Source organism: Electrona antarctica (genome assembly GCF_951216825.1).
Source record: "Electrona antarctica genome assembly, chromosome: 1".
In the NCBI taxonomy this organism is placed as follows: Eukaryota; Metazoa; Chordata; class Actinopteri; order Myctophiformes; family Myctophidae; genus Electrona; species Electrona antarctica.
In genome coordinates this window covers 17,696,978-17,712,099 of record NC_136806.1, presented here as the reverse complement: position 1 = coordinate 17,712,099, position 15,122 = coordinate 17,696,978, and the positions used below count along the sequence as shown (strand labels likewise).

The 15,122-nt window shown below is 43.4% G+C and overlaps 1 protein-coding gene across 1 annotated transcript in view; it reads right to left on the bottom strand.

Annotated features, from left to right (window-relative positions):
* The window catches only part of fstl5 (follistatin-like 5), a 146,129-nt gene that overhangs the window by 52,122 nt on the left and 78,885 nt on the right, over positions 1-15,122 (bottom strand). The gene's annotated exons all lie outside the window — the stretch shown is intronic.

Sequence of the window (15,122 nt, the reverse complement as noted above, 5' to 3'; positions counted from 1 at the left end):
ACAGTCAGACTGCAGGGACGTGCAGAGAGTGTTAGAGGGGATGGGCTGAAATCCCATAAGAGGGCACTTTTGGACAAAAATAGCAGATCTACAAGCTCACAACGCGTCGCAGCACGACACGTTGAGCGCTTGTAGATCAGCTATTTTCGGGCGTGGAGATGCGGTGTAACGACATGGATTTCTAAACAAATTTGTTCACCGCAAAATACTGTGTTCAAGTTCAGGAGACTTTGGGGGGAAAAAAGCAATTCTCCTGAATGCTGCCTTCCAGTATGGAATGGAAAGGAGTGGCATTTGTATTTCTTTCGTGGTCCGGAAAGGGCAGTTGTTTTACAAACGGGTAAAAGGGCAGGGGCTGAAGCCCCCTTTGATGTCTATGTGTGCACGTCCCTGAGACTGCATGTGCTGCACTTTCCTTGAAGAGAAAGGCGTAGATTGCACCCTGTGGTGCTGTATCTCACAGAGAGATGTGGAATGACCACTATAGGCTCTCTGCTTCTGTGGAGCCTCGTTAAAACTTAATTAAAACTATTGAGTTTGCAACACATTTCCCTCTTTTTATTTTGTGGAAAGGGGAACTTGGTTATGTTGAAAATAATCTTCCTCCACCAAACGTTTCTGCGCTAACATACATTATGTATGAGTGATTGGCTCATCATTCACATGAAAATGAAGCAATTAAGAGCAAGGCTTTCATGAAGCATATTAAGGGTTGGGAGTTGAGATGGACTATAGTGCAGAATGTAGATATCGTCGCTGTCTAGCAGAAACCAATTCAATTGTTCAGTTTTTTTCCCCTTTTTTTTCATTAATAAACACTTTTGAAAATCTTTTACGTCTGTGTGTTGGTTAAAAACACTAACTCCGGGGGAGCCCGGGATCGAACATCCAGCCACTGTGTTACCCCTCCCTAGGGAGGTTTTCCAGGTATGCCCAGATGGGAAGAGGCCACGGGCTGACAAAGGATCAGTGGGGTGAACATGTCCCTGCTGGCCTCGAAACACCTCAGGATCCACCAGTTAGTTAGCTATACTGTGGCTGCAGGGAAAGGTCTGAGATTCTCCATTGCAACTGCTGCGTCCACAACTCGACTCCGGATAAATGGAAAAAGATGGATGGATGAACACAACGCTTTCCAAAAAGTGTAAACGAAAGCTGTGTGGCTGCAGTGTCAATGTCATGATGAGCAGTGAAGCTTCAACTCATTTTTAAGCCATCCTGGCAACGTCGTGGGACTGTGACTCAATAAAACATCCCTCCCGGGAGGTGACATTTCCTAACAACAATGACAGTCCTGCTCTAACTCAATTATTATTCCTCTAACATCCAAGGTGCTCAACATATCTCACAGTGCATAGCGATGCAGGATGCTGCGTATCGGACGATACGTCTTCCGACACTTATAACATTGGCGCAACCATGCAGTGGCTCACGGCAGTCAAAGGCCTTAGTGAGACTGAGGTGGTGGCGTTGGGTCGAGGAGACATGTTGACTGAAAAAACTCCTGCAATAACGGTCTCGCTCTAAACTGTTCAATTACAGCCTCCATTTATCTTAATGTGTTGCAGGGAATATAGGCTCCCAGCAGTGATCTCCATTTGCTGCAAATGTGTATGTGTGCGTGTGCGTGTGCGTGTGCGTGTGCGTGTGCGTGTGCGCGTGCGTGCACGTGTGCGTGCGTGCGTGCGTGCGTGCGTGCGTGCGTGCGTGCGTGCGTGCGTGCGTGCGTGTGTGCGTGCGTGCGGGAAGGGGGGTTTAGAAGATAAGCAGAGTGATACAGAGAAGGTAGTATAGGAAGACAGACAGGCCCTGACAGGGAGACAGTTAGGAAAGACAGACAGGGAGATAAAAGGCAAGCAGATGCTTGCCATGGAATGTTATTTACCTGTTAGATAGGATGTTGTTTAGACAGATGGTATATCTGGTATATCTTAGTTACACATAGCCTCGCATAGCGACTAATACGTGGATATTAGTCTCGCCCCTCTCAGGATTAGATTTTCTTCTGCAATGTCCCGCCCCATATTTGCATACTGCAGGTTGGTTATAGCCTGGTTCCAGACAAATCTGGTTGGCTCGTCACCACTTCGGTCGTGAAGTTTATTGAAAGGGGCCAGACTTAATCTGCATGGGGAAATATGCATTGCAAAGGCAGATGAAGGCTGGCTACGCGAGGCTATAGTTACTCTGTATCCCTTCATTGTTTTCTTTGCCCTCAATTTACAGTAATTGGCCATTTACCCAGTCGTTTGTTGACTGAGTTCATGACATTTACGCCAATCTCGCATGTTATGCATGTCAAGTCACTCTGGATAACAGTGTCTGCTAAATGCCTGAATCTGGGCCGATTATTACTATATTTCCGAACTTTTCCCTGTTTGATTTAACTGTTTTTGTTTTGTTTTTAGATTCTGAGCTCAATTTTCGTCCATGCTAAACCCCTTATCCCTGTACTGTACTTACTGTACCATACTGTATGCTACGGTACCATAACTTCTTTGCCTTGTTTTTTGTTTTGTTTTTACTTTTAATAAAATTGAAAATCTACTATAAAGGTTCACAACGTGTCAATGTAGATCGGCTAGTTGTACTATTCAAAAATGTTTTTCAAAATAGTAAAACAAATAAAAAAAGGCAAAGAAGTTTAGGGATAAGGGGTTTATGGACAAAAATAGAGCCCAGAACTCTGGAATTCCTATATAGAAGCTCCTGAATTTCAAGCTCATGTGCTGTGTTGTGAGTTTACGTAGACTTTCATTATTCATTATTCATTATTATGTACAAAAAAAGAAATAACATAAAATGTGGCTGGATAAGGGGTTAACCCATTAAATCTGCGTAATTTTAGATTTTTAGATTTAGATTCTATTTAAAAATAGATTCATGCCACGCTGCGAGCTTGTACAGTACATCTGCTATTTCTTAAAACATTTCTGAAAAATCTTGAAAGTATGCCATGCATTTCTTGGGGTGAACAAGTCCTTTAAGCGTTTCTTAGTTGAAGACCAGCAAAGAGTTGGCGCCGCTCTGCAGTTCTCCTGGCTGAGAGCAGCTGGCAAAACATAAAAAAAACTGGTTCGAGATTATATTAGGCACCGGCTCTGAACTGGCCCTGAAACTGCTTTGGTGGAAATGGAGTGTGAGGATTAGGAAGTGGTCTTGGCTCTGATTTGGGGGTCCTGTGGTTCCAAGACCCCCTTGGGAGGGATCAATCATCTCCGTCTACTCAGTAATTAGTGATTAACGGTGGACAAACACCTTTACTCTCTCAGAGCTGCCAGCAGTGAAAGTTGGTCAGAGCCACAGTAAATCACTGAGGGCTAGAAAATAGGAGTGTATACACTTGCGTGCATGCACGTGTGCGTTTGCATTGGGGTTTTTCTTCTTGCATGAAGACAAATGACACAGGGGTTAGCTTAGCCAACTACACAAACCTCTGACCGTACTCTGTTCTCTATCATTCTCCACCACCACCCCTACACCTCTCTATATCTTGTGTGCACGCACACACAGTTCAGTATTACTGAGCTGGAAATGGTTGCACGGTCCAATGGCTTTGCGGCTGACATTTTGCAGTATAGAGATAAGAGTGTTCCAGAATGTGAGGTGTTCAGCAGCTCAGCTATAGTCAGACTGATAGAGCTTCACGCTGAGAGGACAGAATACACATTCATGTGCTTCTCCTGTGATGCTCTTACAGGTCTGATGATATGTGTAAACATTCCTGTTGAAGTAGACGTCTGACTCGGCTGTTAGAAGGAAACAACCATACTGTTTATCTGAAGCTCCAGGGACAGCTTCACACATGCACTGCCGAATGCTTGTGTTCTGTTCGTCTTTGTAATGGAAATGTTTGTTTTTGCATACTGTGGACATTTTGACAATCCTTTTGAATTTATTATAATGTTATTAAATAAGACTCTAAAAGGTGTAAACGACCACGTCAGGACATACAAAATCTGTTGTAATATCCACAAAATTATTTTCATTGTGAGGGATCAAACTCACTTTACAGATCAAATAGACCTCAGCAACACATACAGGTAGGTGTCTAGGTGAATCCTTTAATTACCTAACCAGAAGAAATCAACAGCAAAGTATAGCTCTAGGCTACCCACCATCACATAAAAATATATCTGCAGATCCATTAACAATAGGAGAGTTTTACTTCTAGCCTCAAATGTATGGTGAAAGTCAACGAGAGTAATGCAAATAAACTCCCTCACAGTGCTGAGACAATAATAAAATAAAAAGTGAGAGGTACCTCCAGCATGGAAGCAGACAGAGCAGCTGTCGGGAGTCACCCCGAGGGACGCCTGATCCTCTGCATTAGTATGCAAGGCAGTCGGAGTTGAAACCTAATTGGACTAATTTTTGTCATGACCACCTTGTGGAAAAACAACTAATGAAAAATCCCTTATCTCACTGCAATGAGTAAATAATAGAGGCACTTATGCTGCAGCGTGCAGGGGGCCATAAATCTCTTACAATCTCTGAATCTCTTGTGTGGGCACGTGCACACACACACACTAGTAATACATGTTTATTGAAGCTTTAGTTTTTTTGTGATGATATCTGTTCTGTACTTCGTTGCGTGGCAGAGTCACACAGTGAAAATAGCAAATCTACAAGCTCACAATTGGTTATATGGCACCACGTTGTGAGCTTTCAGATCGCCTATTGTGTGTGACACCCATGTGCAATAACTATAAGTCAGGCTTGAGGAGTTATGTTATGTTATGTTTACTACGTGCGTAGGTATACGTGACGGTGTGACCATATAATGCTGAAACTAATCGACTGTACCCATGGACGTGTAGAGAGTGCTACAGAGGCAGGGAAGAAAATAGACGATCTGAAAGCTCTCAACACACCGCGCTGCAACGCGTTGAGGGCTTGTAGATCTGCTATTTTGCGGTCGCAAAAAAGCTTTGTGGCTACTGGAGATGCAGCGATAACATGGATTTCTAAACAAATCCTTTCAATGCAAAATGTTGCGTTCAAGATCAAGAGAGTTCAGAAAAAAGCAATTCTGGGTGACGGGGTGGAGGTAGAGCTTCCTAGGGGTCAACGAGGTGATGTAATAGGTAATAGGACCCTCTGACTCCATGGGTGGGGCTCCCAGCACTGATAAGAAATATACACTCCTGCCATTGGATTTATATTGTCCATCCTCTCAAAAACAAAACAAGACACCACCGCAGTCAAACCAAAGCGTTGGACTGATCTCATTGTTGCACTGCACACACACACACACACACACACACACACACACACACACACACACACACACACACACACACACACACACACACACACACACACACACACACACACACACACACACACACACACACACACACACACACACACACACACACACAGGAGCATGAAAGAGGGAGAGTGGTGGTTTCTTTTCCGAGGGGCACAGGCTAAATAAAAACAAAGGGATGTTGCTGGCTTTAGAAGTGGACGATATATTGACAATTTTTGCGATACTGATATTACGCATGTTCATACCTTAACTGATAACGATGCGATAACGATATATTGTGTAGCCTTACTGCGTAGCACTTGCCCTAGCCTCAACGACCTTGCAGGTGTATGCAAAGGTTAAAATATGTACTATATTATGTAGACATAGCATTCTATAGCCAGTATACTTATAGATTAATTGTACAGATATTCTACTTTTAGTCGGATGTTAGGTTGTTAGTTTACTTATAATCTCTCAAGAACAGATTCTGTGCTGCGCTATCAAATCTGTCAGCAAGGCCATTCAGAATGTGTATTGTTGATAGTGGGAATGAAAATACAGGCACACCACAGGAAGTGGAGGGCTGAGGCCGGGCCAAACGGGCCAACTTCCTGTTATACACATTCTACTGGGGCGGGGCCTATTCTACTGGGGCGGGGCCACGCCCCCAGAGGCAAATTCAAAGGAAACAAACAGCAGAGGGTGCTGTTTTTTCTTTTTTTTTTGCCGATGCATGGGTTCCCAGATTGGTTTACTTATGATCCTTATGACTATTTTTATGTGCATTTGATGTATAACTTTATGTTTTCTTGCTTAGCCTACTGTAAATCACTCTGGATTAAGAGTGTCTGCTAAATGCCTAACTTGTAAATTGTATCGAGTACAGACAGTCCGACCAGACAGTGGCCTTGTGGTTAGAGTGTCCGCCCTGAAAGGTCGGGGTTCGATTCCCGGCCGGGTCATACCAAAGACTGTAAAAATGGGACCCAATGCCTCCCTGCTTGGCACTCAGCATCAATGGGTTGGATTGGGGGTCAAATCAACTAATGATTCCCGAGCGCAGCGCACGCTGCGGATCACCGCTCCAAGAGATGGGTCAAATGCGGAGAACAAATTTCACTGCGGTAACGTCTGTGAATAATCGTACGACTTTGACTTTGACTTTGATCCATTTGAACAACATTAGTGTTCCATGTAAGTAAGCAAACTATTATGAGGATTTTGGAGCACAGTGTCCTCAGTGTTACTTTAACGCTGTGAGTTTACACTAATATTTTAATGTGAGCAATGAACGCAGGCAGGCGGACATTATTACTTCTTTGATCAAGTCTTGGAGAACGAGTTAGATACCAAGGACACAATCTGGGAAATGATAAAAATCTGCAACCCAGAACTTATTTTAATACATAAAATGTATTAAAATGTAATTAGTGAGACAAAAAAGGGACTCCTGCACATCCAAAAAGACCCGTGCGAGGTGCAAGTCCAGTTAGCAGGCATAGACATCAAAAAGAGAAAAACCTTCCAAGGAAGGGACTGCACACTCCAGGGAACAGAGACGGACGCGTTTTGCCGTGAGCTTCGTCAGGTGCTAGTGCCATAGCACCTGACGAAGCTCACGGCGAAACGCGTCGTGCTAATAAATAAGTTGATGCAGTAAGTTGTCCGTCTCTGTTCCCTGGAGTGTGCAGTCCCTTCCTTGGAAGGTTTTTCTCTTTTTGATGGGTTAATTAGTATTAGTAATTGTATCAAAGCATTCAAAGTGCCTTCTGTTCACAAGATATTTAGGCTAATAATGTATAGTGTGAGCTCAGCCCAGTGCTTGCAAATGTATGCACCCTTGACTGCAGTACATAGTGTCATTAGTGCATATAGCGTACATCACATGGATGTAAATATGTGCCCGCGATGCTACAGTTTGTATTTGCTAAAACCTAATGAGGTCCCTGGTGAGATTTCCATTTCTTTCTATGCGGAAAGAAAAAAAACCTTTGTGATTAACGCACACTAAAGAGAGTTTTATGTTAAGGTCTGCATGACATAAATCATAATCTTTAGTTTTTATCTGCTTAATAAATCTTCTATAAATTGTGTGTACGTGGTTCAGAAAACATTAAAAAGTGCATTGATTTGTGGAGCTGATCTTGTTGAACAAAACCTTGTAATATCATAAGCCTTTCTTTGCTACAAAGCAATTTCACCCCCTCTAATTTATCTAAATATCTGTATCTATCCATGTAGAGTGCTATTGCTGTACATAAGTAGCTATTATTCTAGAAAACAAAGGGAGGAGGTCTTTGGGGTACGTCCAGCTGGGAATAGGCCACGGGGCAGACCAAGGACCAGAAGTAGAGGTCTTCGGATGAACCCGAGATCCCGGCTTGGTCACGGTTTGGGTCGGAACCGCTACAGTATATGTCTCGGGTATAGGAGCTCCGGCAGTGAAATGACGGTTTCACTAATACCCAAGTGGACCCGGCGATTGGCTGTCACACTCACAGCTGTCAATCACCCCCATTATTCTCCTCTGGCCAGTGGGAGGCGAGCTGCCTGTGTGCCTTGCGTCATGTGACTTTACTTTATAATTTCATATTTGAAATTATACCGTATTCGCGGGGCCGTTCGGCTCTGGTTCCGACATCTCCCTGTACTTTTCGGGTTCAGAACTCAGGATTCTAATAACAGCCGGGAACATTCGGTTCTGGGTAAGGTTTTTCACGGCTCTATTTGGTTACAGGTCGGTAAAATTGGACCCGTGAAGACCTGTAACCAGAAGCAAATTAATTTAGAAAATAGTAAAGTGCATTTCACTGAGTGCAATGTGTCCGCCAGGCTGGTTTGCCTACCCAGGGCAGCCACAGCCAATTGGAATGGAATCTGACAAATCTCTTGACTGATACATCATGATTACATGGCTCCAAAGATAGTGTGTATGAATTTGTGTGAGTTTCTGTAGAAAACATAGTCTGGCTCAAAAGGCCAGGGCTGATTTAAAACGCGTGTGTGTATGTGTGTGTGCGTGCGTGCGTGCGTACGTGCGTGCGTGTGTGCGTGCGTGCGTGCGTGCATTACAGTACACTAGTAGAGAAGTAATTAATTTACATCAGTACTTAAGGGGTTACAATAAATGAATTATACCCGATATGTAATACCCACAATATGTCCACTTTCATAGTGTTGACGTTTAATATTTGAGCGGTGAAGTCTAAGACATAGGGTATACTGTCCATAAGCAGTGTGACAGCACTCCTGTTCTGCAGTGCTTTCTGGCCAATGGGGTGGGCTAAGGGGTTACACCACTTTTGTATCTGTCTACTCTACCCACAATGCACTGGGCCAGCCAACGTTCACCAAATTATTCAAGGCTGCCAGCAGGCTGCCTATCTGTGGTGTGGCAGCCATCACTCATATCTATAACATCATCTAATTAAAAGACATCAGTCCTACCAGACAGCTCTCTCACTGCTGTTTCGGGCAAATTGATTCTACCTCCCTCCTCTAAATGTATGCAAGGCAGGGGTGGATGAATAATGCATGTCCATTACGACTCTTATCTCCTGCGGTGACAAACAATGTGTCGCATGCTTTGAATATTCCACAAAGATACCTGAGAACTCCTTATTAATAAAGTGGCACGACAGGTGTTTTGGTTTTCACAGGGATCCATTTTGCTGCTGTTCTTTGCAAATACTGACACCGTATTCCAGGAATTACCGGATCAGTAGGATCTACTTTGTGACAGTTTACTTTACACGAGTGATCACATTATTTGCATAGACGTCTGCAGGCACCCATTTCAGATTATTATGGCCACTATAAAGTTCTTAACCTTGAAATGAAGCTGAAAGGCTTCATGATGATTCAAGTGTCATTATTAGGAAAAAATGCTGGATTTTGTGTGGTACCCAAGCCCCCAGAAGGGCTGGCCAACGTTGAAGCGCTCGGCCCTACTGGTCAGAGCTGGGACTGCATTTGCCCATGCATTTAGCACGAGGAAACACTGTGGAGCTGGGGTTTAACATTGACCATTCTTCCGGGTGCTTCAAAACGCCACTGAGCAACTTCCATTGAAATTAGGCAGTCCGCCCTCTAACAGAATCATTAATTTCTAACTTTAATCAAATTTGATTTCATTCCATTTCACTTGTACTATACCTTATATATTATTTATACTATACTATAGCCTACTATATTACCAATATCACTGATTTCTGTCACATAATATCAAATTTCAGCAGAAGATATAGCTTTGCTCTGTGATTGTCCAATACCAAACCTCATTCTAAGATCAACACCCCTTTACACGCAACGTCTGCGCTAGATTTGCTATAGACATGAGGATTCATGTTTGGGTGGGATTGCTCACTTTCACTTTATTATTTAGGCTTTCTTGTTGTTTTGAGCGTGTAAGATACTTTCTCATTCTCGCACAGTGTGCATCCCATCATTATGCTGTTGGAGTGGATGCTCAATATTTCTTTAATCCCATGTGTCAGACACAGACTCCTAGAAGCTCATTTTTATCCATTCAGCAAACTGAACTTTATAGAACATATACTGTACGCATACTTCAGCTGCCAACAGATTTGAGATGCCAGTCAATAAACCTTTGGCCAAATATCAAATAGTTTACCATACTCTTAACCTAACGGCCTGTTCCTTAAAGTAGTAGGCTGTAACAATTTGAGAGTTCATACTGTTAAGGATGCGTGGGCTGCTATATGTGCTGCAGTGCACAGTAATCAATCTAAACTGAATTAGGCAGAATTGGCTTTTATGTATGTAGCCCATAAGGTTCATACAATTATTGCACACATGACAAAAAACATTATTGTAGTGAGATGGAAGAGATGTGAAACAGAATAATGATTACAATGCATGTTAATAAATAACTGCCATGCTGGAAGAGCTTTGAATTCGCACACGCACACGCACGCACACGCACACGCGCACACACACACACACAGGCAGAAACCAGCTAACTCCATTTTCCTGGTTTGTCTTTTTTTCACAAATCAATGTAAACAAAATTTAACCAATGAAAAGCATTACAAATTGGACCCTCAAACTGTCTGCTAAAGCTAACTCCAACCCCCCCCCCCCCCCCCCCCCCGCCTTGTTTTTAAAATATATTATACGGTGTTCTTCATTTCCTGAAATTTGTATATTTTTAATTTCCTAAAAAATGTTGGAGTTCCGACAGCAGAGATATGTATTTTAAGTTGATTCATTATGCTCACATTGTTATGGTATGGATGTGTCTGAATGTGGGCGTATCAGCAGAGAAAGTAAACAGGCTTATAGAGAGGCCATCTGCGTAGTGTGCATGGAAATGAGGAATGCATAGCCAAAACACAGTATTAAGGGCCTTGCAAACGTGAAGCGAGGAAGCGAGGATCAACACAGGTCTCCTCCAGGTTTGATTGATTGATTGATTGAAGAATTTATTAACAGTTTGCAGAATTACAGTACATTTCAAGCACAAACTCAATACAAAGGCTGTTAACTGTGAGTGGACGACCCAATTAAGCATTACACTTGTTTCCAATAGGGTCCACCATGTTCAAATCATCAAAACATTTAGAGACGTACAAATAGACACTTCTATAGACAGAACAGGAATTCATCAAAAAGGAGGTAAAAAGGGAAAATAAATATATACAGTGAGGGGAAAAAAGGGGGGGGGGGCGGGGGGGGGGATTCAGATTTTACGGGGGCCAGTTTCTAATTGCAGCCATCCGTAGGTGCCCTTTGAGAGCGGTTTTGAAGGAGTCAAGGGATTCGCATGTCTTAATGACAGTTGGTAGGGCGTTCCACATTTTGGTGGCATAGGAGCGAAAAGAATTTAGTCCCTTGTTTGTGCCGAATCTGGGTTGTACATGGTTCGTTGCACTCCCTCTGGTGTTGTGGACTTCGTTAACATTAAGGAAGTATCTAGACAGGTACATGGGTATCTTGGTGGTGTATCGAATCTTGTGGACCAGACCCATTGCAAGATGCTGTACTCTGTCGTCGACCCTAAGCCATTCCAGCCTGTCGAAGTGGGCAGGGGTGAGGTGGGTTCGGGGGGCTAGATCAAGTAGGAGCCTGACCAGTTTGTTTTGGGAAGTCTGGAGCCTGGTTTTAAGGGCCTTTGAGGTGCTGTGGTACCAGGAGGTGCATGCATAGTCAAAGAAACCCTGTACAAGGGCTCCTGTTAAGGTCTTCAAGGTGTTTTTGTTGACCAGTGAGGAGATCCTGTAGAGGAATCTTGTTCTATGGTTGACTTTTTTGATTACGTTGGTGGCCATTTTATCACCGGAAAGATTAGCCTCCAGGATGGAACCTAGGTAGGTAATTTCATCTTTACGTGTGATAACACTGTCACCCACTCTAACCAAGAAGCCATTTGCCTTGCTGAGATTACTAATAGAGCCAAAGAGAATGGATTCAGTTTTTCCCAGGTGTAAAGATAGTTTGTTATCAGCGAGCCAGGTGCAGATTCTACCGAGTTCAGAGCTGAGGGCATTTTCAACCTGCAGTTTGTCCCTGTCCGAGACCAGCAGTGCTGAGTCATCTGCGAACAGGAACAAGTTGCAGTCACAGGCTGAAGTCATGTCGTTTACATATATTAGGAACAGTAGAGGCCCTAGTATGCTTCCTTGTGGAACGCCACAGCTCACTGGGAGGGGGGGGGACAGTGTTCCGTTCACTTCCACCATCTGTTGAAGAGGGGCGGAACAACGCAAGCGTAAAAAAAGAGCAAAAAAGAATCCAGGTCTGGTGAGTCGCGGGTGTGTGCACGTAACGAGCACGCGTGCAACAAATGCACGGAACCCCGCTTACGTAAATACGCTTGCGTTGTCGCACCGCAACTTCTCAGAGCAAAAACGCAGGTCTCATTGAAAATGAACTATAGGCGCGTTTTATCGCTCCTTGTTTGTGATGTATATTTAGCACCAAGTTACCCAAATTGTGTCGTTAGCAGTGATGGTCGTCGAAGGAAGAAAGGAGAAGACCAGCAGGTTGTCGTCACATTCTGATCAGCTTTATTGAACAGAATAACTCAGTACAAGGCTTTCCACGGGCGGAAGGCCCCGTGAAATACATGGAGTCACATCGTAGCTAATCAGTGTGGACTCTCTAGAAGTTTCACTGCGTCCAAGTATTTACTAACTTCTAGGTCCCGCCCCCCTCCCTGGAAACTCACAGACTCTTCCGGTCAAGGAGGAGGCGGGACATACACATGGCATGCAGCTCATGTGTCACTCTATGTTTTATACCAAATAAGACTAATTCAATATCTATACTATATATGAAGTATGCCGAACACATGTAATGAAATTGTTCAAACTATATTATTAACCAGTCTAAATGATTAAGCACAAATACACAGTGTAGATTCATGTCAATTCTGGAGCAGAGAAGAAGCAGAGAGCTTGGAGCTCCCTGCACACATACACAGCTGTTGGTTAGCAGTTTGAGATGTTACCAAGATTAGAGACAGCACCCAGACCCCTGGGGTGCCTGGCCGCATTCTTAACAAAAGGCTTTGTTTTTACGGACTAGCTGTAAATAACTCTAAAGCAGTTGGCACACACACACACACACAGAGTATTGCATGTCTTAACTTAGTTCTGTGTCCTGTGCACACTGACACTGTGTGTCAACTGTCTATTAAAATATCAACTGATTGATATATACGTGTCCATGTCTATAAAATATCCATCACATCCTCCCTCAACAGGCTCTTACGCCTGTTGCAATACCATAACAGCATCATAAGTCATAACCTGCCAAATTAATTTTTCCAAAAATAAATTGCCAAATTAATCATTTTAACCATAGTACAACGTGATAGACCTCCCTGGACACAGAAGCATCTTGTTAACTACCTAAATTGTATCTAATTAGAACCGAACAAGCATGGGGCTTGTTCTGTTGTCTTGTATGACAGACCTGAAACTGAACCATATTTAAACAGAAATTAAACTCCTTATTTAACTGAAATCCTATTTAGACTACATCAAATTCCTATATTGATTAAATTCAAATACCTGTACTTTAACTGAAATCCTATTTTAGACTAAATCAAATTCCTATATTGGTTACATCCTGTAAATGAAAAGTTAACACTCATAGCATGACAAAATGGTTAATCATAAAAACAAACATCCCTTTAACAGTACTATTTCAGTACCTTGTTATATCTACTTTGACCTATGTCAGCACAGAATACAACATACAAACATTAGAACAACATTTTCCAACATTAATCACAATGCAGATGAACCACGATTTTTTTTCTTTCCATGACGCAAATTGTTCAGACGTTCAACGCGCCGTAGGAAACGGTTCCCACAATTATTTTTTCGCCTATAGAATAAAAACGCTTGGAACATCATTCTTGATTCTCAGAACTCGCACATAGCTCTCAGATCTGTAGGTTTGAAGCAGACCGTTGTCACCATATGCTTGTTGTCACAGCACACACGTGAACCACAGCTTAACTGCAGTCAGCAGTAGGACTCAGTAGAACTCACTTTGAGCATCACAAGGCTCTTAGTGGACAGCTTGTTGCTTAGTCATGTCAATCATGACAGCAAAAGCATTGAAACGCTCCTGTAGCAGGAACGCAGTTGGCACCGGCCCGTGGGCCGTAGCCTCCCTTGGACCTCTCCTCCCTCCTAGTGCAGAAGGAGAACCAGTTGGCACCGGCCCGTAGCCGCAGAAATAGTGTTCGATCCAACACCTCCGAGTCCTGTAGCGAACACAGGTCTGTGAAAGTCACCTGCTGTTGATTTCCGACGGTAGAAGCTGAGTTAGGAGCTCCTCTGTCGCTGTTCTCGTAGTGTTGTGTAGACAGCTGCCGCAGACACACCCCCCTGGACTCTCTGCCCTCGGGATGACCTCCTGTTGGCGCTGGTGGTCTCCCCGTGATCCTTTTGGTGCAGTCAGATGTCACTTTCGACACCTTCAGGAATCCATGAATGGACTCCTCTCCTTCCGCACCTTTTAAAGGAAGAAATACAGGCTCCCACTACAAATATCCCCAATAATTTCTTAGGATATTTGATGACACTACAAGCTACTGGTCACTAAGATGACCTCTCTGGCATTAATCTCATTCTCTTTGCTAACCTCCCTAGTTCTGGCATGGCAAAGGAATGTAATAACCATGGTGTTGAGAGATTACAATGAGACTATTAAATGAGGGCCATAATAGTGTCACTGAACTATCTAAATTCACTGATGTCATGTCACCAAACGTATTGATGATAGGGCAGGACAGGTGATTAAGCTGAGGGGTACATTGCTTTAACCCTAAAAGGTTCAACCGTGGGTGATCATCCCTCGGCTGAAACCTCCACTCCTAGAGATATGGGTCAACTCCCCCTCCGTCATGTTACCAGCTAGTCGTGCTCAGAACACAGGGTTACGAATTCCTGTGATCACCGTTATGTAGTAAGGCTGTCAGCCGTCGCCTTCATCACCCGACACACAAACAGGCACTATTAACTAAAGCCAATACTTCAAATTCACACCATAATACCCTCCCTTGAAACTGTAGTCCTTACGATCTACTCTTGACATCAGACTCCAAAAGCAGACATCACTTTGTGTACATGTCATTGCATGTCATTGGTCAATCAGTCATTCTTCACTCCTTCTTCAAACACTGTCCCATCTGTTTCTCTAAATAGCACCCCCAATAAATAGCTGCCTGCAGGACAGCTCAGTGGGTCTTTTAAAACAGACAGTGATAGGAGATAAGGAAGGGACAGGATGTCCACACCTGGCCCTAAAGCTCTCTATCTTAAAACTATTTAGGGTGAGAAGGGATTTTAGCTCTCTCCCCCTCTTTCCCTAAAAGCACATTCCGTCA